General features: G+C 39.0%; 1 long non-coding RNA gene across 1 annotated transcript; it reads right to left on the bottom strand.

The window, feature by feature from the left end:
* Window positions 1-6,863: 6,863 nt before the first annotated feature.
* LOC306805426 lies at window positions 6,864-13,760 on the bottom strand. Its single transcript, XR_013775199.1, has 3 exons — window positions 13,544-13,760; window positions 13,068-13,173; window positions 6,864-7,307 (listed from the first exon to the last, which is right to left on the bottom strand). It is a non-coding gene; the product is annotated as an uncharacterized lncRNA (long non-coding RNA).
* Between the last annotated feature and the right edge of the window lie 11,512 nt (window positions 13,761-25,272).

The raw sequence follows: 25,272 nt of genomic DNA on the forward strand, positions 1-25,272 counted from the left end.
CTCCCAGGGCAGCCCAGTGGCAGAGCATTATCTCCTGCAGTACAGGACAGCATTTCACACACCATCACCTCCCTGGCCAAAGACAGCCCCACTTCCATCCAGCCCTGGCTGTTCCCCAAATACAGAAGAGGGGTTTGCAGAGTGGATGAGGTGCCATGAATGCCAAGGATGACAAATTAGTAATGAAGTCATATCAACCACCACAGTAACAAATGGATCAAATAGAATTCGTGTGTTAAAGGGGTGTGAGTTTATTGTTTGTCCTGAGTTTTGTTGTGCACAAGCACCATGGAACTCCCACCCTGCTCCTCCTGCTGACATTTACCTGCCCACCACAGCCACAACCTGGGATAATAAGCAAATTTCCACTCAGTCCTCATCAATTCTCTAAGTTCAGCCATCTGTATGTTCTGAATCCAGAATGCATGGCTGGGTTCTGAATTTCCTGGAACTTAACCAGATGATTCTAAGTAAAAGCAAGACACACACATGAGGGGAAAATGCATTTCTAAAGGTTGTTAAATGATTTATGTCACGTTAGTTGTTTTAATGCTTAACTTAGTGCATCTAGGGAACTATTTAATTAAGTTTTCTCTGAAAGATCCCAACTATTAGCATGTTATAACAGGATTGGGACATGTATCTATATTCTCAGTTGAGGATTTAATATAAATATGTAATATTGACCTGCCTGCCTCCAAGTAAGACACTAAGAAATGAATTTATAATTGTCTTTGCAGAAAACCCCAAAAAATCAGAATAGAAGTTCTGGAGAACTAGAAATTATGATTTGTTGAACAAATATTCCTCACGATCCACTTTTGAACCAATCAGTCATAATTTGGAACCTTCATATAAATTTGATCAGGAAATATCAATCAAATTATTCCTTTGTGCTATCATGTTGGTTTATTAAGAATGCTGAAAAAGTCACGTGTCCTGGAACAGGACAGTAATTAAGTTACACCAAAGTTTGGGATTCACCTCTTCCAATTCTGAGATGCTTTTTGGCAGCACCAAAGGTTCTCTGTCCTCAGTTTTGTGTAAAGTCTTGTTATATGAACATTTTCTACTTTATCTTGGATTATTTTGTGCTTTGTCTTTGTTTCCTTTCCTGTTCATCTATACCTGAACAAAGATGTTGTTCAAACAAAACAACAGGTAAATTACTATTCATGGTAAATATGACAATCTTCTCAGTCTGTCTGGAGAAGCTAAAGGAAGAGGCTTTTCCTATCCTGAAAGCTGAAAAAAGATATCCAAGAGGTTGAAAAGTACAAAATTATTCCATTAGTATATATCCCTTATCACCCTTGCCCTTGACTTCAGCCAATTTATATTACTCACGCAGCAGTTATCATCTATATTGATATAAAAAACCTAATTACTGGGATTAAAAAGATAGAAATAATCTACTCATACATACACACAAAATTATAAATACATCTATTGGTAATTTAAATGGACTAAGTTACACATGCTATCCCCCAGGTCAGTTCTGAAGCCTGAATTTGATTTGTCCATTGACAGAGAATGTGTGAGTCATGCCTGTGGCCATTTCAGCCCTTGGGAATGATTCCAGTCAGATAATCACTTGGGAAAGGTGTGATTTACCAGAGGACTGTTATACATTAGTTCAAAGGTCTATTAGCAAATACACAGAAAAATTGCAGCTTTGGGGGGACAATAATATAGAGGATTATAAAATGCTGTAATTCAAGGCACACAACTCCTTGAAGACTTGAAATAGTCCTTTGCTATGTACCATTAATAGAATTAAAGTCATAAATTGGCCTTATTTTAGAATCTGATCCATGTGGCCCACCTTTGTTAATTAGTAAGAATGTTACTAAATAAATAAAACTCTCAATTTCCTTCAAGAAAGGGCTTTCTAAGATCTGAAAATCACGATTTAATGGATTTCATTATGGTTATGACATATCAGAGAGAAACAAGTTATAAAACACATCTGAGCTATCAATTGCATCCCATCTCTGTAGGCCAGACATGGATACAACTTTCCAGAGCTGTGAATGGGATATTGGGATCCTCATTAATGGAAATTGTGTGAAAAAAATCTAAAGGGAACTTTTTGGGGAAAATAAAAAGATAAAAACATCAGCTTGGCATGAAAAACAATCTAATTGAAACATTTCATTCAGTCAGTCTCACAGAAGTTGCAGGTAGAATTTCTTGAATTACTAGAATTCCTGCTTCTAAAGTGCTCATGTCTCAGAAATATGGAAGGTTGCCTCCCTGCTTTTACAAAAGACACAGCTGTGCATTTCACTGCAAAGTGCATTAAAGCACAAGAGAAATATCTTTCCTTTAGTTTTGCAATGTGTTAAGTATACCCCAGCTATGTAACAAATAATAAATAAAATAACAGTGTAAGTGTGGCTGGGATTAGAATACTATTACCATGCTCTGGAGTCCCTGTTGTGCTCTTTCACCTCATTCTTGACAGCCCACTTGCCAGTTCACATCAGAGTCTGGGAAAGATCTGCCAGAACATCAGCTACACATGAGAACAAGAAACTCAGGATCTATTTTTTATTAACTTGCTCTTTGCATTGGTGAATCTCAACAAGATCTTTGAATGCAGCTTGTGAGTACTGACCAGTGCAGAAATGGAGTTCAGAGTCTAACATTCCTTTCCCATGAATTCTTAATCTGTCTTCTGAAGGAACTGGCAAAATACATATTCTCAAATTTTCCCTGCCTTTTATCTGCTTTAATCCTTTGCTTGTGTATGACTATACTGCATGTGCTAGAAAACCCTGGAGAGGAGTTTGCCTCTAACCACAATTATCTAGGATGTAGCAATTTGACACATAGAGGAAGGTGATTGCAAACTGTGAAATAAATCCTGGAGCTCACCCTGGCATGGCACTGATGGAGTTAAAGACATTCCCAGGCACTGTGATTGCTCCACCTTTATATTTTATCTGACAGTTCTCTTTCTCTCCCTGGATTGTCATGTAGCCCTTTTGCTCTGTCTGTTCACATTACACAGTAACTCCTCTGGTGTCTCTTTCAATTTTTTCCATGCAGATGCATTCCCTTTCATACACTAAAATTTGTGCACAGAAGACTTCCTTAGGCTCACTCTTGCTTTGACACACCTACCTGTATTAATAAATACTAAATAACAAAAAATACTGATTTATAAATGTCTGGCCAAAATATCAGGAGCATCTACAAATGCTGATTTTCACCATTCAGGTCTTAATAGACTGCTAGCATAAAATTTCCCTGTGGAGGACCACTGAATTCTTCCATGGCTGAACTGCTTTCAGTATTTGTATCAGCAAGCAGAGGAAACTCCAGCAACATAAAGTGATGGTGGCAAAGGCTTTGCTAAGGAAATAGATTCAGATTTGAGAGAAAAGATCATACCTGTCCTCAGGCAGGTGCAGACAAAGAAAACATTACCCCTGGTACTACAGGTTATATTGCTACATCCACAGAGACTGGGTGGATCTCTTAATCTCTAAGGAGAATTGGCAGGTAAGATTTGATATGAGGACATTCAAGGTTTGTGAGTGAGAAGTTAACATATCCCTGAATAACTCTTTAGTGCTCCTCCTCTTTCCCCAGATGACTTTGGATGTGATTTGAGCTGACACCCACAGTTGTGTGTTTGAACAGCTCTATCCAGTGCTAGGTCACAGTTTACACATCAGCTTTCCAGACCTAAAAATCATGAAACTCGTGATTATATCTGTCAGCCCATCCTGAGTTTTTACTTCATTATGAAATTTATTGAAAAAGAAATAGTGAGCACTTTTTTCCCCCCTTTCAGATCTTTCAAATGTAGAGAAAAACTTACTGAATAATATACATTCTTCCTAGAGGATTTGTATCTCTGTATCAGCAATAGCTCATACAACAGAAAAGCTGATTTTAAAAACTTTGCACAACTAAGTTCTTGCTTGTAAATATATGGTTTTGTCCTTTTTGATTTTAAAACACATAAAGGCAACATAACACATACAAAAAGTACTCCATGATCCCTATACTTTCCACAGAAAATTTAAACATTTAAAATGAATGAATTCTGAAAGGAACAGCTTTGGGTGTTATTGACTGAAAAAGCAGATGGTAGAAGGATACATTAGTGTCACAGAGCATTACCTTCATCCTTAGGAGCAGAGATGGCACCTCAATGATGCACTGGGTTTTTCAGTGCTTTCTAGGTGGTTCAAGCCATAAACATAAAACTCCCTGTTTCTTACTGAAGTTGTGTACCAAAGAAGTTAATGTATCTATGATTTACTCTTTGCATACAGATTGCTTCTCCAAGGGGAAAATTCAGCTTAAAGCTGATAAGTCATTTAAATCTCACCTAAAACCTTAAAATAGGGTGTAAGTACAACTTAAATAATGCATGAACCTTAAACTAGCCTTTCCAGAAGGGTAAATTCAGTTGCTTTAACCCTAACACACTAGAAATGTTTCCAATTATAGGGATGATAAAGGTTTGGCACATGAAGATACCTACTTGTTTCTTTCAATTTACTGTCTTTCCAGAAGCCTGAATATTTTTCCATTGCTTAGCCATGTGCAATATGCTTATAAAAATAATTCTTGAGTATTTTAAACCAATGTTAACCATTGTCCAAACATAATGTACAAATCTGTGCCAGCTCCAGATTGCATTCTGTGAGAATTTGGTGCAGTTAGACAATCTGGTGTTTTTGAGATCTTCACTCTCTACAGCTCTCTGAAGGGGGGCTGTAGCATGAGCCCTTCTCACAGGTCACAAGTGACAGGACAAGAGGCAATGGCCTCCAATTGCACCAGAGGAGGTTTAGATTAGAGATTAGGAAATATTTCTTCACTGAAAGGGTGGCCAGGCATTGGATCAGACTGCCCAGAGAGGGGAAAGAGTCACCATTGCTGGAAGTGCTCACAAAATGTGTGCACTTGAGGACATGGTTTGATGGTCACATGGTGGTGCTGGGTTAAGAGCTGGAATTGATGATCTTGGAGGTCTTTTCCAAGACTCTGTCATATTAAGGGTCAGTGTCTCACCCCAGGCTCTGCCATTCCCACCCCAGAAAGCAGCAGCAGCCAGGATGAGGCAGGGAAGCAGCTCTCCCTTCTCTCCCATCCAGCCAAATTTTTACAAGACAAACAAATTAGAAAAAAAACCCCACATGAACAAAACAATGAAAGGGATCCTATTCATCACAGAAATACATTTCATGAAAATAAAAATATTTTTATTAAGCACATTATTCTCAGTTTACTTTACAGCACTCTTAGGACAAGATATTTTGCTAGACAGACTGCAGAATATTAAATACCTTTTTCTGACTTCACTCTGAGGTCACCCTTGCCTCTTACACCATTTCCCATCTTCTCAAACACACAGGAATGGACAAGCCTGTGTCACTGTGTGACTGTGATAGAACCAGAAAGTGTTCCCACTCCAATGACATTTTAATCTTTATTAATTTTCACCTACTTTAAAAGAAACTCCTTGGGACAGAGTTCAGCACTGGAAGTCTGTGTGAGTGCTCCCCAGGGTTTGCTGTGCAGGCAGACACTGAATGTGTGTGTGGATGGCAGAGCAGAGAGAGCAGCTGTGTGCCAGCTGGATGGAGGGGCTGGCTGACCATGGGAGTCTGTCTGCTGCTCCTGATCAAGGTTAAAGCAATTTATACTAAACTGCCATCTGAGGCTGGGCCTCCATCCAAGCATGCACACCAGTCTACGGTGTCCTTTTGCTAAAGAAGCTGCTGAGAGCACAGAGCCCTGCCCTCAGCATAAGAAACAGTCCCTGTGCCTGTATCTGAACTGCTCGTGCATTTTGGATGAGAAGGTGGCATGGAGACACACCCATGGCAGCACAGCTGGAGCTGGGATGCACCTGCTCCCTCCAGGAACCCACTCATCACACCTCAGAAAGACAGACAGCACAGCTATTCCTTAAAAATAAACAGGGGGGATTCTGGAGATCTCTCCAGAGAGAGATCCAGCCTTTCTCTGCCTTGCACCATTTACCTTGTGACAATTTTGAACCATTTACACAAGAACTTCCCTGACACGTGGAGAAAAGTCACTTGTTCCTGTGTATCTGTCACCCTGTCTTTTATATCACAGCTGGGGGAACATAAAGGTATAATAAGGAACTTTAATGTAGGATGCTGTTAAAAAAGAAAGAAAGACTTTATTTACTTTAGTTCCAGAAGTGTTTTCCATTACTAATCTCTTATTAAAAAAAAAAGAAAAATGTACCTTAATTTTAAATGACAATCCAACTTCAGTAAAACTGGCAAGAAACAGTAAACTGACATTAGCCACAAGAGAGCTCATTTTGTTCAAAATGGCCAATGAAGTGATTTACTTTGACAAAACTAATAAGTATGAAAGTTTACAGACTTCAAATATGCTGTTGTTTATATACTACTATGCATTTACAAGAAGATGACAAAAGATGATTTGCCTTTAAATGTTTAAGTTGATAACAGAGTAAAAAGTTGTCAAATGAGAAATTGTTCCTACAATACCTTAACTAGAGGGTGCAAGATGATTCACACTTGACATGAAGGGTCCACGTGACAAAATGTGACTATAGCATTGCATATGGATAAAGACCTTACAGGCACCCACAGGGAGCACATTTGGATTCTCTTTCCACTGTTGTTCTGATGAATAGAACCAAAACAATCCCCTTCCAAGTGGCAAACATGCCTGCTTTGAATAATCCATTCAGCCCTAGTCAAACTTGCAGATGAGCTTTTGGAGGCTGTGAAGACAAGCTGGAAGAAAAGACCTTCTTGCTTATTTATTTAATCTTGAAATGAGAAGAGACAAGCTGAAACGAGGACACAGAAACCCATTTTTGATGGTAAGAGACACTTGCTGGGTTGTGTTTAGAGAGAGTGGAGAGAACAAGGTTTTCAAAGAAGGTGAGAAGCCCTGCCTATCTCAGGAATGGACAAATTTTTTTGATTTAAAGTCTTTTGCCTGTAAGGTCAGTTGTTCTCTCTCTGTGATAAGCTTCATTTAGGTACCTAACATGTAAATAGCTGTAATTAGTAAAGATTAGCATTTAAAATGCTCCAACTGCTTAATGAAATACAGACTCCTTCTCTTCTGAAACCAGGTTTGTTAGTGAAAGTAGGTGGTACAGATTTCAGCTGATGGTGAAAAAAGGTCAACACCCAACACTGCCTGTTCAAGACCCAGTTTAGGAACAAGGGGATGTTGAGCTCCAAAATATTGGCAAAAGGTGGCATCCTGACTCCTCTGTTGGTCAGTTCTGGAGATAAGATGGGACTTCCTTGTGACACAGCCTTATGTATCAAATGAAAAAAAGAAGCATGTCACATTGAATATTTATAAACCTAATGTTTCAGGCTCAATTTTTTTTCTTGTGACAGCTTAGACAAGTGGAAATAGGCTGGTTACTTGAGCAGAAATTAAATGAAACACAGTGAGAAGTGGCAGGTTTCCTCTTCTGTGTAGGTTAATGAGACCCTGTAGGACAGCAAGAAGGTAGGCTTAGCTGTTCTGATTAGCTTGACCTAAAAGCCACTTCATGATTCACACACAGAAAATGTAATTTAAAATGATCAAATTGATGTTCAAATAAAGACTAGTTAACAATAGAAAATTTGAAATACCCTCTTCACAGTATCTCCTTCTCCTTCCAACCCCATGCCAGGTTTTATTGAATATAATGTTTTGGGCTGTGAACAACTCCCACCAGAAATCGTGTGTGTTTTAAAACATAGGAGAATTTTTCAGCAATCTAAAGATTTCAAATGCACTGGCTCTAAATTCAGGACACCTCACCTTTTCTCATGGCTCCTTGCTGACCCCACAGCAGTTTGTTTGAGGGACCCCAGGCTTGGCTTGCTGGTGCAATCTGTCAGGGAAGGAGCTTGCTAGAAGCCTTCACTGCATGGGAGTGCACTGCTGAATGCCTGCTTTGGGAAAGCTGGCCTGGAAACCCACTGGGAATTCTCTTTTTATAGCTGAACACTGTCCCTGCCAGCTTTCCCCTACTGCTAGCTATTTTCATTGGTGATAGGGAACTACTGGCATTTTAATCAGGGTCATTTCATTCTAATCTGACTGCTGGTGAAAAGGGGAAAAAAAGGATGTGTTTGATCCATCTTCTAGCAAGGCAGAATTTTTCTTGTTGAATACTACAGAGGCAGAGAGGTAAGACTCTTCAGATGATTTGAAACTAAATTCTACAAACAGTGGTTTGAAATGGGATATAAGCTGCAGGTTCTGCTATAATGAGAGCAACAGTTAGGACAAGTGAAGGAAAGTTGAGACATATATATGTAATGTAAATCTGCACATTAAGTGCTCTTTGTAGTTGTAAAGAATCTTGTGTGGGTTAGAAACATATTTGGACAAGGGATATCAAAAAAGCATAGGAGCCAGTTCCATTTTTTTTTCTTCCCCATTAGTACATAGCCTGAAGTCTTTTCTAGGCCAGAAAAAAAATGCATCTCCTTAATGTGGTCATTGTCCTATAGCAAATTAATAGAGATCATCAAATCATTCATTCTACTGAAGGCCATTTCCAATCTATCTCATTAGCACAATGTTCAATCCAGTTAAAGCTGAGTCAAACTAAAATGAGCAACTAACGGACTGAAACAATGCATTTTTTTGTATAAAAGTTCCTGAACTCAAAATACAATATCTCAGATACAAGATCAAATTATAAGTTGCAGAATTTAAAATAACGTATCTAATGCCTAATTTCTTCTGGAGAAAAAAAAAAACCAAAAAACCAAAACTATAAAGGGATTATTTATTGACAAAATGCAAAAAAGACCAAGTTAAATTCCAAGTTAAATCTTGGAAAAGATTAATTTTCTATTCTATGTCTGAATATTATAAAAGCAGAGATTAAAGTGAGCCCAACCAAATACTGTATTTAAATTTGAAAGCAACAATAAGCAGCAGGTAATCTATGCAGATTGTAAAACAATACAGTCTCTGGCACACATTCCCATTTGCACCTACACAGCCAAGCTTTCCAGCACCTGACTGGGGGGATTTGCATCTGTTGATGTTCAGTGTGTTCTAATACTCCTAGGTAAAACAGAGTCTCACTTTTCACTCTGGATATCATCCCTACAGTGCTCTTCTGAAATCCTGGCTACTTGTGCCTGTCCTGGTGTCCCAGGGAAGTGATTGCAGCCTGCAGGGGTCCCAGGCCATGCTCAGCACACGGCTGCATGCTCACTTACAGGCAGACATTCACTGCCTTTGCCAAGCCAGTGGGAAGCAAATGAAACCTCCCCAGACAAGCTGTCAATTTGCTTTGCCCGGGGTAATAGACTGTGCAGTTCACTCTGTGGGCTTAGGCAGGATGGACATATGCATGACCATGTAATTTCTCATTTCAGAGCTGTTGTTTAACTTAAATAGCTTTCACAAGGGAAAAAAACAAAAAAACCCACAACAACACATCTATGCTGTTCTCTTTAAAATTGTCTTGAATATTGGCTAAAGCTGACCCTATAAATACAAGTTAATTAGTGCATAGAAATATGGGTTTTATGAACCAGTAACTGCAATATGAAAGAGATACAAAATACTTCACAGTCCTAGAGCCCAGTGTAAAAAAAAATAAAAAAAATCCAAGAAACTGCAAAACCAGCATCACAACTGTGATGGTAGAACTCTAAGAAATACCAAGCAACAATTTAGCAAAACAAATTTACTTAGCTTATCCAAAAGTTTGGATTGTAATATGTTTATCTCTGAAGAGGAGAACATATGCTCACCAAGCCTCAGTAGGAATCCAAAATACTGGCAGTGGAAGACAAGATTTGCATTGCACAGACTGCACAGGTTGTAACAAACTACTGAAATGAATAGTACTGTAAAGTGTCAATTTGCTTTCTGGAGAATATTTGTTAATCAAAAATGATCACTGGGCTCTGACATATCAGTCAGAGTAGGTGATCACTTCTGGCCTCCAAATCCCAAGAAAATGAGTTATAAGTGGCTGGTTTCAGGAAGGCAAAATGTAGCATGATCAGTTTTTCACTCCTTACTAAAAATGGTCAGAGTTTTGAAATGCCACAAAAAGCAGAGGAGAAATGGCTACACTACCTCTTTGGCAAGTTTGTGCAGATAAATTCTAACCTTTGTTTATATTACTTTTATTATATAAAATAGATTTATATTGACATTTATTATATGAAGCTTTTTCTGGTTTATCAAAAACAATTTTACTCATGACTAAAGTTAGAAAAATTGCACTCCCTTTGTCCGTGAAACAAAAGGAGCTTCTCATAACAATAGACAACCAGAGACCTGGAATTTCAGAGACATTTGGTACAATGTTTCTCGTCTGAATGATTTTTAATATACTGTAAAATAACTGCAAACTTTTTATATAGGCATTATGTGTCAATTATGGGGCCTTCCTAAGATCTTTGAAAGTGTGAAACCATCAGTGTACCTGGAGCTTAGTATAAGAGAACCTTCATTCTCCCAAGAGCTAATTTTACTGTCAGTTTACAACCTATAGCTGTAAAAATTGTTTTTGTCCTTGAAAGACTGACAGTGAAAATTTGCTTCTCTGTATAAGGTGATTTTTCTCACAAATATATAAAAACAGAAATTGAATGTTTTCCAGATTTCATTTGCCCATAGTATTTGCCAGGAAAATGTCTATCTTGTTCAAAATTTTTAATTGTAGAAAAGAAATCTTGTGAGAAAAGGAATCCTTTCGGAAGCTCTAGCTATAATAGCAATGTCTGTACCTCATGTTCTTTTGTGTGTGTGTGGTGACTTGGTTTTCTTTTATTTTGAAAGAGAGATATCTTCTCTTTGTGACCAAGTTGTTTGTCTCCCTGTTGAGCTTACATTATTTGACATTTCAGGGGGAATGACTTACAGTTCAGAGGCATTAGAGTTAGGATCATCACAGGCTTTTATTTTGGTGAAATAAACACATTTCTCTGTCCATCCTCTTGCCTGTCAGCCCTGACAACAAAGGGGATGCAGACAACTGTCAGTGCTATTAATGTGCACTGGGGAAAGAGAAGGGAAAGGATAGAGCAAGGAGCTTTTACTATTTTTGTGGAAAATTTCTTAATCCAGTAACAATTTCCAACAGGTGAAAGCCCCAAATTTTACAGTTACAGTAATTCTGTTATTCAAATCAAATTTTTGCAGTCTGCCCTCATGCTGGTATCTATCAGGATTAAGTGCAAAAACCCCACACAGACTGATACAGTTAGGAGTGAAATTTTCCCTGCATAGAATGGAGTCTCATGCAGACCAGTGAAGTTCATGAAATTCAAATAACTTTTGAATGGCTCAGCCTCCTGGTTATTATATCTGTCCCTGTCAGGAATCTCCGAAAAGCCAGTGTGCTGGAACCTCATGTTCACATTTCATGCTTTCTCTCTATTGCCATCAGTGTGACCTCACAACAGACTAATGGGCTTTACATTACTGAGCAGCTACATCACCCCATACAGACATGAAAAAGGCAAACACTGCACCACTTTTAAAGAAGGTAGAAAGGAGGACCCCAGAAACCCCCTGTCAGGAGAATCATAGAATAAATCCTCTCAGCTCTGCTAAGGCACATGGAGCACAGGGAGGAGCTTTGGGACAGCCAGCACAGCTCACCAGGGGCAAATCCTGCCTGCCCAGAGACCTTACATGATGGAGAAATACATCAGTGAGCAAAGGACAGGCTCCAGATGACATTGTATGTATTTCTGTAAAGCCTTTGACACAGTCCCCCACAACATCCTTCTCTCTAAGCTGGAGAGAGATGGGTTGGATAATTGGATTGCTGGGTGGATCAGGAATTGGTTGGACAGTCACATCCACATGTTGTGGTCAATGGCTCAAAGACCTGATGGACATCAGTGACAAGGTGGTCACCCCCCTTCAGGGGTCCTTACTGGGATAAAAATTGTTTAAAATCTTCATCCATGACAAAGGCAGTGGGATTTAGTGCACCCTCAGCAAATTTGCAGCTAACACCAAGCTGAGTGGTGGTTTGACACACCTGAAGGATGGGATGCCATCCAGAGGGACCTGGGCCTCATGAGGTTCAACAAAGCCAAGTGCAAGATGCTGCACTTGGTTTGGACAATCCAGACATGAGTACAGATTGGGAGAAGAAATCATTAAGAGCAGCCCCACAGAGAAGGACTTGGGGTGCTGGTGGATCTCCTGGAGAGGCTGCACATGAGAACTTGCAGCCCAGAAAGCCAAACATGTCCTGGGCTGCATCACAAGCAGTGTGGCCAGCAGGGTAAGGGATTCCCTTTGGAGATTCCCACCTGGAGTCCTGCATCCAGCTCTGGGGATTTTGGTACAAGAAAGACAGGGACCCATTGGAGCAAGTCCAGAGGACAGAAAGATAAATGTTCAGAGGGGTGGGGCACCTCTGCTATGAGAAAAGACAGAGACCTGGGTTTGTTCAGCCTGGAGAAGACAAAGCTCCAGGGAGATCTTATTGAAGCATTTCAGTGCTTTAAGGGGGGCACAAGGAGGGTCTGTAGCAATAAGACAAGGGCTAGTGGTTTTAAATTCAAAGAAGGTATATTCGTGCTACACATAAAGAAGAAATTATTTTACAATGAGGGTGGTAAAGCATTGGAATAGGTTTCCCAGGAAGATGGTGCCCCATCCTGGAGACATTCAAGGCCAGGTTGGATGGGGCTCTGAGCAATCTGATCTTGAAGCTGTCCCTGCTGCCTGCAGGGTTTGGACAAGATAGCCTTTAAAGGTCCCTTCCAGCCCAAACCATTCTATGACTCTCAGATGCCTGTTTGCATCCTTGTTGTTTTGCACCAATATTCTCTTTAACATTAAGAACTTTTCTTTTTCCCCCCACTGTATTGCCAGGAAAAAAGAGATGAATTCAAAAATGACATTTCTGCGCCTGCGAGACAGACAGCACAGCTGACAAGATGCTGTGTTGGTGACAGACTGAAGAAATCTTGTCTGGATAATGCAAGGCACAAAACAAGCCAATATTCACCCTTCAGTATCACAAAAAAGATATATATGATATTTTTCCATACTCTACTCATCACATTTCTTACCTTAGTGCTTTGTTCTCTATAGCATTTAATGCTCCTCTTGGTGAATTCTGACCTCTGTCATGTAAGAGGGCCATGAGCTTTTGTAATCCTGGAACAGGTCAGGTATCTGAGAGCAGAAAATAAAGGTCAATTGTCTCTTTGCATAAACTGCAGCAGTATTACCATGGTCTAGGTAGTTCAAACCAACTATAAGGAGAGATTCTGCCAGAAGTGCTTCTTCAATTCTGAATTTAGCTTCAGAAGACAAATAATTACAATCAAATCTGCATGTCAGGGGCAACACACACACACACACAAAAAAACCCCTCTCTCATAATAGCAACCTATTAAAATACATGTAAAACAAGAAAGGAAGGAGAATCAAAAGAGAAAAAGAAGTTCATTTTTTTGTGCAACTTCTGCTTTTATAACTTCAATTTTGCATTATCAAAATACAATTGAGCTCATCATTACTAAAGAACCTTTAAAATACTCACATAATTTTCCTCTCCCCTGTAGTTTTCATGAAACAGATGCATGTGCCTATTAAGTTATATTTTATGATTCATCTGGGGCAACTTTGCTCAGACATATCTTTTTGTTTGCTACAAGAATAGCCTAGATTGATTTTTTTTTGGCAAATTAGTTCTTCTTGAATGACAGAGTAAGGACTTTAGCTCCCAAAGTCATAAAACTACTTCTTCTACTGCATAGCAAGCCAAAGCAATGCATAGCTGGGTTTTTGTAAGCTATCAGGGTACAGAATTAAGGACTTAATGCATTAACAGAAAGCAGCCCCATAGCATTGAGCAGAATAGGTTCAGCTGTGGGATGGCAGCTTCAATTGACAGTCTGCAGGTGGCTCTCTATGGGTTATTGCTTCTCTCTAGTCACAAACCCACTCATTTTTGTAGCCCCCCTAATGTGCTTGAATGCTTCACTTCTGCAAGGTGATGCTGAGAGGGCCCTGACAGCTACAGCTGATGCATTTAGCCCTGAGTCCCAGCAGTAAGGTGGTGGCTTCAATAAAAGTATCCAGAGCTTCTGGGTGATGAGCCAGAGCTGTAAGGTCATCAATCCTGATCCCTGCCTGGGACACCTGGCACTAGCAGTGTGAGATGGTTTTTAGTGAAGACAGAGTGTATGACAGTGCATTATGTAGCAAGGGCTTGGATGAAACAAAGCCAGCTGAGAGGGACCAGGCTGGTTATCCTGATGCTCAAGTTGCTTCCCCCTTCTCTAACATTAGCTTAAGAGTCTGGAATAGCAGAGACTCCATTTCATTATATATCTGCAACATAAACAGTTCTATAAGCAAGTCTCCATCACACTGGTCATTAGGGTTTACTATGATCTAAAAAGGCAATAGCTTTGGACACTTTGTTATACACTACAGTGGAAGTTATTTTGTGTATCATTTTACTTATGTAACAAGGTCACCACAGAGAGGAGATCAGTGTCTGCCCCTCCTTTGCCCCTCCTTTTCCCCTCCTGAGGAAGCTCTAACTGCACTGAGGTCTCCCCTCAGTCTCTCCCAGGCTGAACAGCCCCAGTGACCTCAGCCCCTCCCCATTCAACTTCCCCTCAGAAGGGGTGTGTATTCATTTTAACTCATTCATTTATTATTTAACATTATATGACTATGAGAGTATGCATTTATTAACCAAATGCCATTTTTCCTCTCAATATAACATACTGTAATCTCCATAGTAACACAATAGAAATAAAACCATTTAATTTGTGAAATTACATTTTGAGAATAGAATTATAGTCTATAATAAACAATTTTTTCTCATTTTGCATTTTTCTCCTAGGTGCATTCAAATATACATGAAAGGAAAGCCTTGAGTTAATTGTTGTAAGAGCATATATCATGGCACTATCCAGAGTGACAAGCATCCAAGATCAGGGAGTAATGGAAAACAGTCACCTCATAACTAAACTGGGAATCACTCTTTTCTGTGAAGTATGCTAAATCTCAGGATAAAATGCCTCAGTTGTTCATTGGTGCCAAGAATCAAAATCACCACATCTCTCCTGGACACGAGGATCATGTGAAGTGACCACCTCAATTAGTAAATCACAGCTTTATAGCTTCACCATGTTCTTTGTCTTGGTGTGCCTGAGAAATTAAATCTTCCAGTGATTAACCATCTTTCAGTCTATATTTAAATTAGCATGGGTCCAGTTGGTTTTGAGCCAATGGTATCATTTATGCTTCAATAATTCTTTTCCTTTCCTTGTGTTACTACCCCCTGCAGCACTGATTTATTTTCTCTAAACAAGCCAAGATCATATTTTATCAAACTTTATTCTGCCTTCAAATGTTGTTATATATTGTCCTTTGTACTCTTCAGGTCAAATAATAGAAGAGCTCTAATGTCAAATTGCTATCAGAATGCTTTTAAAAAAAAAAAAACAGCTCACCAGAACTGTTTATTGTGTTGCAGATAAACTCCAAATAGTGTCTAGTATTCTGGATTTTTTTTAGTTTGACTGATGTATCTGAGAACAATTTTTTCTTTTTTTCTTCCCTATTATATTAATGACTCACAAATATGTTGTGACTGTTCAAATGTTGAACTCCAAATGCATTATTATTGCTTTTCTTCCTAAATGCATGTCTCTCTTATGCCTCCTTTGTTCAGTGAAAAAATCTTTTACTTACTATGGCTAGATATTCCTCCACTGTGCCATTATTAGTAATATTTGTTCTAAAGCCTGTTTCTGGAAGGTCAAAATCTTCCCATAAAGACAGTAAATCTTCCCTAATGCTAATATTTCTCTTTCTAATAACATTATGGAGATCTTTATCCAGTGCAAATTAAACTCTAGGGGGCTAAAGCAGACAACATTATCCAAACCTTTTTCTGATCCTTCCATAAATTGTTTTTTACTCAAACTTACCCATTTTGTCACATTATCCTTTTTTTTTTTTCAAAGCCCAGCACATTATACATTATAATTCTCTTTCACTACCCTACCTTTTATTTCTAGCTTGCCTGAACAATGTGTACTCCTCCTATTTATGTTGCACCCTATTATTATTATTAGTCTACCTCAGCTGGGCTACCCTAATTATATCTGGCTTGACACCTTGCATCATAATTCAGTTTCATCTCTTTTGTTGCTCAGATGATTTAAATTCCTCTACTAATATTTCCACTGCTTCTCAGTAGTCCCAGGTGATCACCTAGCTAGATTAGGAATATTTCATTTGAGGCATTGCTCACCTGTCTACTGCTGTCACCATTTTTTTCTCCTTCAAATTACTCAAATGACCCTTTCCCTGCAGCATCTCCACTGATTTGTGCCTCCACCTATGGCATTCTGAGCAGCCAGGGGTGGAGCAAAGCAGATTAGAAAGCAAATGCCCAGTCCCTTCTAACAGGGAAATCCACAGGTGTGAAAGGACCCTAAGAAAGGAGGACAAGGAGAAAATACGTTGAAATTTAAAGTAATTCATTTTGAAAGGGGGTCACTTGCTCATAAGAGCACTCATGTGAGGAGAGAGCTGGTGGTCCCCCCCACCCCCTGGTAATTCACCTGCTGAGGGTTTCCCTGGTCTCTGGAATTGTTTTCCCTTCATCCTTCTCTGTAGAGGAGCTGTGTTTTTAGGGTGATGCAGATTTGAAAGAGCACTGGCTTTGATGTCAGGAAGAACAGAGACTCAGATGTTTGCACAAATTTCTTTAACCCAATGATAAAATACTGATCAGTTAATTAAGATATCTCTGAGAGTATCAGGCTCTCAGAAATGAAGCTGCTGCCTATGATGCTGCATAATTCCATAATAAAGTGCTATTTTAAATTGTTGTCAGCAGGCAAAACCTTGTTCTGGCAGGAAAGTGGCAACATGTGCAACAGCTTTTTGCCTACTTAGCATCCATATTTCTACATTTGAAAATGTGAGAAAATTGTTATATTACTTACAGATCATGCATCAGCTACAGAGGTAGGTGTTTGGGGGTTTTTATTATTGTTGCTGCTGATTATTATTTTTTTAATTCTATAGAGCTCTTTTACAAAAATACCTTGTTGTTCAAATGAAGAAATAAATTCTAAAAATTACAAAAATCTGACACTGGAATAGAATATAGTTATTTGGAGAAGAGAGATTTCTTAAAGGGCTTGCATCCAGGCAGAAATGGAGTTAGATGAAGGCAAATAGTGAAGTCAGAGCTGCCAGTGAGTATAAAAATGGTAGGATGTATTCTTTGTGCAAACAGTCAAGCAAGAAATATTGTTTTGGTAGGAAATGAATGGGACAAATCTGACCTTCATTATGCCAGTTCCTCTGAAATATTAAATAGGGCAAGTACTGAAATAAGGATTAAGGCTATTTTTGCTGCCACTGGAGCAGCACAAAACAATCTTACTGGGGACTGAGATCCAGCCCGTAGGACTCTGTTAATTAAAATAGCCACTATTAAGATATTTACTGTCTCTAATAATCATAGCTATGCAATTTGTACTAGAGTAAACAAATCATGCTTTAGAAGTTCCCAGTTGACTATTACAGCCTAGTCTGTCAGCTGTCATTTAGTTACAAAACCAATTTTCCATGTAGTTTATTTGCATAAACAACCGTTTTTTTCAGAGAGCTTCACAGAAATAGAAACCGCATTAAACAATATTAAAATTAGGTTAAAGTAATGCTAATAAACTGACAAGCTCCCCAAAGCCCAACTAGTCAAAGATTTTTTGAGAATTTCACGCTGAGTTTTTTTGATGTGTTCACCTCTCTAGGCAGACTTATGCTGTGTTAAAAGAATGATCATTACTGCTTCTTGAATCCTGTTAATTATGCATGTGTGTGCAGGGTTATTTGTAATTGGTCCCTCTCCAGATATTCTCTCATCTCTCTCTCCTTTCATGAAAATTTAAAAAATATCCACATTGACTATCATTTACTCGCTAATATCTCCCTCTGTTTATATATTTCAGGCATCCTGTGCTGATGTGGGCCAGATTGGACAGATATTATCACATTAATTTAATTTGGATGGACAAGGTGCATCTGCCAGCTTGGTGGTATTGGGCCACAGACTGTTTCACCTCCCTGTAATGACAGACAAGGTGCAATGGATTTTTAGTTCAAAGACAGAATAGTTCTCATACCTGGCACACACAGATCAATGTATTAAATCTACTTGAATAAAGAAGAGACCTCATGGAAGGCACTTGGGGATTTTTCAGAGGGTAAGAAGCCAGTGGGGCCATTCTGCAATGTAGGTGTTTGCTGAGCAGACCAGATGGTCCAGCTTTGCTCTGGACAGTTCACTGTAACAGGTACAGTCTTCCCCTGGTCTTCATTAACATTTCCTGTGACTTCACATCTTGTAACATGTACCAGGTAACTATATTTTCTAGGTAGAAGCAATATTTTAGTCTCCTGCACAAATTTATTTTTTTAAATAATATAAGCTTTTTCTCCATGTATTATCCCAGTATCTTACATTCACCCATATCTAAAAATTTTGCCCCTGAGATATCAATCTCACTAAAGATTTTAGGCTAGACAACATTGCAGGGAACCCCATTAGAGGTGCAGTGGTAAATCATGTTTTTTTTTACTGGAAAATACTGAAGGATGGGCCTTCAAATTGCCAGATTTCTGTGGAAACCTCTTTTAATGTGCACCAACTGCCCCTCAGGACTTGAAAGAATTGTTAACAAGTAAGTTCAGATAATATCTGATCTCTCTTATAAAATTTGCATTGCTCTACAATCCCTAGTGAGACTTTAGCTCTTGCATTTATGTCAGTTTTACTGAGAAAGGAAAATATTGAAGCTGCTGACTAAATAAATAGAGCTAGATGCCCATGCACCTTTCTCTTGATGACACTGATGCAATGAAAATTCGTCAGTGCAGGTGGCATTTGCAGGTATGGCAGAGTCACAAGAACAGGAAAGAAAAACTGCCATGAACAGCTTTACCTTTGGGGAAAGACAGACTTCTCTGTTTTAGAGGATATTATTTCTTTCACATGTCATTCAGCATATGCTTATGCAACCAAAACTGGTCTTGTTATTTATATTTCACAATATTTCGGGCCAGGATTTTCTTTTCTTCCCCAGAGCTTCAGCTGAGCTGCTTTTGCTTGACTGCTTCTGAGCCTGGGTCTGATTGCAGAGTGAGAAAGGCTTGCACTGCATGGGTTTGGGTTTTATACCTTTCTTACAGAGGTGACAACATGCTGATTCATCCATGAATAATCTAAGTGAACTCCTAGACAGTCTCAAAAATAGACTTCTTTGCTCTCTTCTGTTAACCTCAGCTTCCTGAACAGTACTGAGATGTGGGAAAAAAATAATGTCATAATATGTGTTATATGTTGAGACAATGAGATGAGATATTTACAATAGGGGAGGGAATAAAGTTTAACAGTCAAAAACAGGAGCTTACCTATGTTTTAAGCCATTTATGGCTTTCAGCTTGCAGTTGAACAGATTTTTGATTGTCCCTGCTGCTATTTTGACACCCAGCTTACCTCTCATAGAATCAGCTGTGTTCAATTTTGTAGTATTCATTTCTCATTTAGACTACTTCACACATATTGAAAAATGCAAAATGTTTCATTTTATCTCAAGTCTCTTTTAATAAATTTTACCCTTTTCCATGATTTTTTTTTTCTTTTTAAACTGAAATCAGATGCTTGAGCATTGGCCAGTGAGAAGAGAGGGACACTGGACACTTGCTGGCTTTTACAGGGCAGTGACTTATGGAAGGACACAGCAGCTGGGCAGCTCTGAAATGTCTGTTTTCCCCTCACACTACTCTCCCAATGGAATGTGCATTGAATGATATTTATTTCTCTAATGATTTAATTTCAGCACCAACAACTGTGGATGAACTTTCACAATTTTTTCTAGAAGACTGATTCACATTTTTCCTTTAAAAATCAGGCTGAAGATATTTTATTTTCCCTGTAACTCATAAGCAATGTGTCTACAGATTGATATGTACCCTTAGTTTCATGGAAAAAAGTTATATCAGGCAGCATCTGGAATTTATTGTTTATGAACTGGAAGATTTTATCAGTATTTTTGTGACCAAAAAAAGTTAAGTGTTTGGGCTGTCACATTAATTTTGTTATTACTTCTCAGATGACTTATCTCACATTCCTCTAACATTCAGCCAAAATGATTGCTGTGTTTTTATTTGCTGACTGTTACAATTATTTTTAAAGTTTAGAAAAACATATTGTGTCCAATACTCTTTTATATAAAATTAAAAATTAGAATAGAAGTATTATAAAGAACTTTGAAATTAAGAACTGTCCTCTATTTAAAACAGAGGTTTCTGCGAGGCCTTTTGCACTGCTGATTTTTTTGTTTGTTTTACAATTTACAGACACTAAAGTGAGGTGACCTTCCATCACATAAACTGCAATGAAGCTTAGGGGTGGCCTTGGGCTCTGATATCATCTGCACCTCAGTTCAGTAATCTTACTGTCTCTCTCAAAATTAGGTCATCTGAGAGCAAAGTCCTCATTCTTGCCCCTGGGGATATTACATACCCTGTCTGTCTATACAAAGAGATTTAAATGGAACTGGTCACCCAATATCTGAAGAAAAGACTCAGGTTAAGAGAAATCAATTTTTCCACAAATGCCAGGAAAGTGCATTATTACTTTTGATGAAATAATATAGTATCTGGCTTATGATGAAAATCCATGCAGTGCCTGTGTATTGTCTTGTATACAGAGAGAAAAATACAAAATGATTTTCTGCCCCCCAGCTTTGTACTCAAGAGCCATGTGACATGTTCCATGAAAACGAGCATGTGTAAGGGATGTGTCATTATATACAGCTGTTAAAGACCTAGAAAGCCAACAATGTGCTACTGACATATAAATAATACCTTCTGTGCACAGTTAAACATTGGTGCTATTTTTTGCCAGATTTTAAGCTCTTTTGAGGCCAACTGGAACAGCTGAAATAGAACATTAAAAAAAAATGTTTTGATGCTGGGGCACAGATGGCTGTAGCCCAATGTGTCAAAATACATGTTTCATTTTTGGTCTAATGTGCAAAAAATAGACCTTCTCAATTACTCCAATAATCACAGGTGCTATAAGGGACTCTGTAGCTAAGAAGAGCTATTTCAAATGGGCATTCAGAAAAATTCTATGTATTCTACGTCCAACAGTATAAAAAGGTAAATTACCTCAGACCAATGACTTACTGCCTTTGAAAGGGTGCTAACAGCCACAATCAAGCCTGAAGCTTTAATCTTTTATTTGGCAACTGAATTTCACAAGCATATGATTGGCCCTTATGACAGAGAGTTTGAGAAGATGCTGCAGACAACAGATCTGTTAACTTTAAATCAATGACATATGTGTGCTTAGGAAATTCAGAATGGCTGAATTTCAGCACTTCAGCACTTAAACTCTTCTCCAGACTTTTCTAGAAGGCTTTGATGAATAAACAGAAGAGTCAATCAAATACAGGTAAATTGTTTTCACAGCCAACATCTGCCCAGACTGGAGCTGGATGGCCACAACAAACCAGGTGCATCCACCAGTCTCTGCAGCATCAGAGAGCAGCAGGGAGCAGCCATCAGTCAGTCTCTTGACTGCTGTGTTTGTTTGCAGCTCAGAGAAGGACATCTCTCTGCTGAAAAGGGGCAACCATCAAGGCCAGAGCCACCTCACTGAAATGGTAGAGAGCTCTGAGGAGAAACTTCAAGTCACCCACAGAAAGCAGTGTAGGGGAAGATACCAGCCAGGCAGGAGACAAATGGCTTCAGCTGCCAGTGCTCAGGCTGGTTACAGCTACAGAACAGGGCTCCCTATTCCATCTCACCCCATGGAGTCACCTGAGAGAGGGGATGGTAATTGTTATGCTGCAGCACAACTGCAAAAGGATCCACGTTGTCATAACCAACATTTTACTTCCCATGTGAAATTTAAATCTGCTCCAGCTGGTGCAGTGACAGTTCTCACAGCCTGCACACACAGTCAGGGAGTGGGAGGGGGGAGCAAAGAAAAGCAAAGCAAAGCCGAGCCAAGCCAAGATAAGCCTGCTACAGCTGTATCTGGAAGGCACCTCTCCTTTTCCTGAGATGATGCCCTTCCAGGCTGTTCTGTGTGCTGCTGTTGCAGAACTGGAGCTTTGCATCATTTCATTTGCAGGGAGGCTGTTGCATTTCTGCTGAAGATGCAGGATTGTCAGTTTTCCCTGGGCATTGCAGGACAGAAGGCAAAGTGAAGTTCTTTTGGCTACAAGGGACCTGAAAGGATCAAAAAGCTTCAAAAAACCTTTGAATATATTGCAGTATTCATTGTCTTAATCTAAACAACCTGATTTCTTTCATGCCTCTTAGAATATGCTTACAATGTCCCATGTACCTCAAAACATTGCTTTTTCCAGGAAAAAATATTTGGACCATAATCATGTATTTTTAAACAACCACTAGGGCTGATCCTCTGCTTGAGGAGGAAGTGCTTAGTGTAGGCTTTACATGGGTGACCCAAGAGGGGGTAGGAAGGGGAATGTGCTGCACACGAGGTAAAGAACAAAATCATGAACCTGCAGATTGAGTTCTAGGCTGTTAAAATATTTTTCATAATGATAACAAAAACTGACCAATAAAGATATTCCAAGGAGAGGTATGGATGTGCAAGAAGATCTGTGAAGTTTCCTTACTACCTTCAGAGGACCAGCATGAGGAAAAGAAAGCAGTGGGAGCAGTCAACACCCCCATCCCTTATATCTGTGAGAAGGGGATTCTCCAAATGTCAAAGTGCTTCATCTTCAGATGTTAGGATAGCTGGCATGCAATGGCAGCCACTGAATCCATTCTGTCTACATTCTGCTTCAATTCCAGATGGACAAATTAGGCCAGTTTGAAATGAAGGAGCAGACAATGACTGGTAAATGACCCAAAAAATCTAGGCCAAAAAGATTTCTAAAGAGAGAGATGTCAGAGCCACAAAACTTGCTAGAGGCATAGAGAAGTTGTTGAGTGAGTTAATTGCCAGCATCCCTCAAGTTATTATAGAAAATTCTAAAGTTAAGGTTGAGCAATTCAACCTCTCATGTATGAGAAACACAGCACTTAGTTACTCAAGAAAATTACAGCACTTAATTCTGAGTACAGAATTCAATTTCCAAGGATTAATAAGTAAACACCTTAATTAATGTATGACTTTAAAATAATTAAAATAAGTCCTTTAAGAGATTTAACATCTTTTTCAGACTTTTATTTGTCCTGAATGATCTTCAGAATAATAATTATGCAAGCGTTTCCTATTTGCAATCTACACCAGCCACAGTCAAAAGAGTGATTATAATTAAATTAAATTATTAATGATTTCTGCCTCTAATTGTTATGACTAGATAGACTGTGGTCTGACTCATTTAACTCCTAACTGGAGAAACTCATCAATATCTAATGGTTTATGGGGGAAGTTCTATTTGCAAACTACATGTGTCTGAAATAATTCAAATTAGAACCACATGGCTTCAATGCTCTAAAAAAACACATAGTATTCTTTGCTTGTAAATCAAGACATTTTCAAGGAAGAGAATTTTTTTAAAAGGAATTTGAAGTTGCTAATGTATATCTGAAATATATAAAAGGCCTAATTTTGTCTAGCCTGTTCAAAATTGTGTTAAAAATATCACTAATTTTACAACTCCCTGTTCCTCCAGGGAGAGACTTGCAAGTGAAAGAGCAATTACAGCAACTGAAAAACCTTCAGAGGTTTGAAATTGTTTAATCCTTTTATGCAGAGTTAGATTACCTTTAACACTTAGAAAATTGTAGGATCCATTTAAAACCAGTAGAAAATACTTAAAATAACCAGAATATTTCCATAGTCTGAAAACATGACCTACTTGCTCCAAACAGAGGGAGGCAGTAAGAAGCACTCAGCTGATACTTGTGTAATGTTAATTTATAGGTGTGTGTTTGTGAATCTCCACAGGTACAAACTGTACATGTGCACACACATATATGCAGTGTAGAGCTGTGTAACTCCTAAGTACCAGAGAAAGAAAAATAACCTTTTGTGCTGTGCAGAGTCTTTTCAGGTCAGCTTTGTCCTCTGGTGACAGTGGTGAGGATTTTTCCAGAACAGGCTCACTTCAGGAAGAGACCATCTGGATGCTGTCTGAGCCACACAGAGCAAAGAGTGAGAGGGAGGATGGAATCCAAGATATTGCAAGGAGCTTTAGGGGCAACACAGGAGTGAAAAATGAAGAATTCAGATGGCTTAGCACAAAATACTTCTTGGTAGATGGGGTGCTTCTGGGGAATGTCAGCAGAGGACATTTCCAAACTGGATGTGGTGCTTATGTTACAGTACTCATAAACAACTGGTGACTGGGCAAATAAAATAATTACTAAAAGAAGGAGCAGAAATAATTTCAATCCACTTTGCCACAGATCTTTAATCAGAACAACCTTTCCAATATGTGGATGTTTCAAAACAAGCAACACAGAAAATCAAGCAGAGCTACATGCTGCAGAGCAAAAGCATTTTCAGAAAGGAAGAATAGAGAAGAGGACACTGTGGATGCCTGGCACTGAAGTTACACAACATGCCTGAAAAAAGACACAAGTGATCCTGTCATAGGACCCAGCATGCTGCAGCAGGCAGGAGAAATGGAGAGAGGGGGGACTGCAGCTTGATTATCTCCCTGGATAAATTCATATCAGGAGGAGAGAGAAAAAGACAACAAAGAGCATTTCAGATCACAGCTATGACCTGCCCTGTCAGCAGAAGACCTGGGGCTGTCAGGTAAGCTGAGGTCAGCACTGAACCTGAGCTGCCTTTCTTGAAGGACAAGAAAAATTGAGTGGAATAACAGCAATGTGAGCACCCAGTGCACAGACCAAAGTCAGGTATGAAAACCAGGAGGATGTGAGAAAAAACACTGTGCATGAGGCTGGAAAGAGGGACAAAAAAGGACCATGTCCTAGTGCAGTCCAGGAACAGAAATCCTATACATCACAGTGTGAGGAGTAGAGATATCCACAGGTACAAATCCTGGTACTTTGTACAAACAGCAAGTGCAAAGCCAGGACTGATCTAGCCAGAAGATGCCAATCTCTGTGCAGTATTTTGGGTTCCTGGCACAAGGTTGCTTTACCTTCCTCCCAACATACTAAAGACTCAGTAATTTTACATCAAGATCAAATAAATCTATAGAATAAGGAAGATGAACTTTGGACTTATAAACTGGAATAGTATTTTGGGAAATTTTTGAA

Source organism: Erithacus rubecula (assembly GCF_903797595.1).
Source record: "Erithacus rubecula genome assembly, chromosome: 9".
Lineage (NCBI taxonomy): Eukaryota > Metazoa > Chordata > Aves > Passeriformes > Muscicapidae > Erithacus > Erithacus rubecula.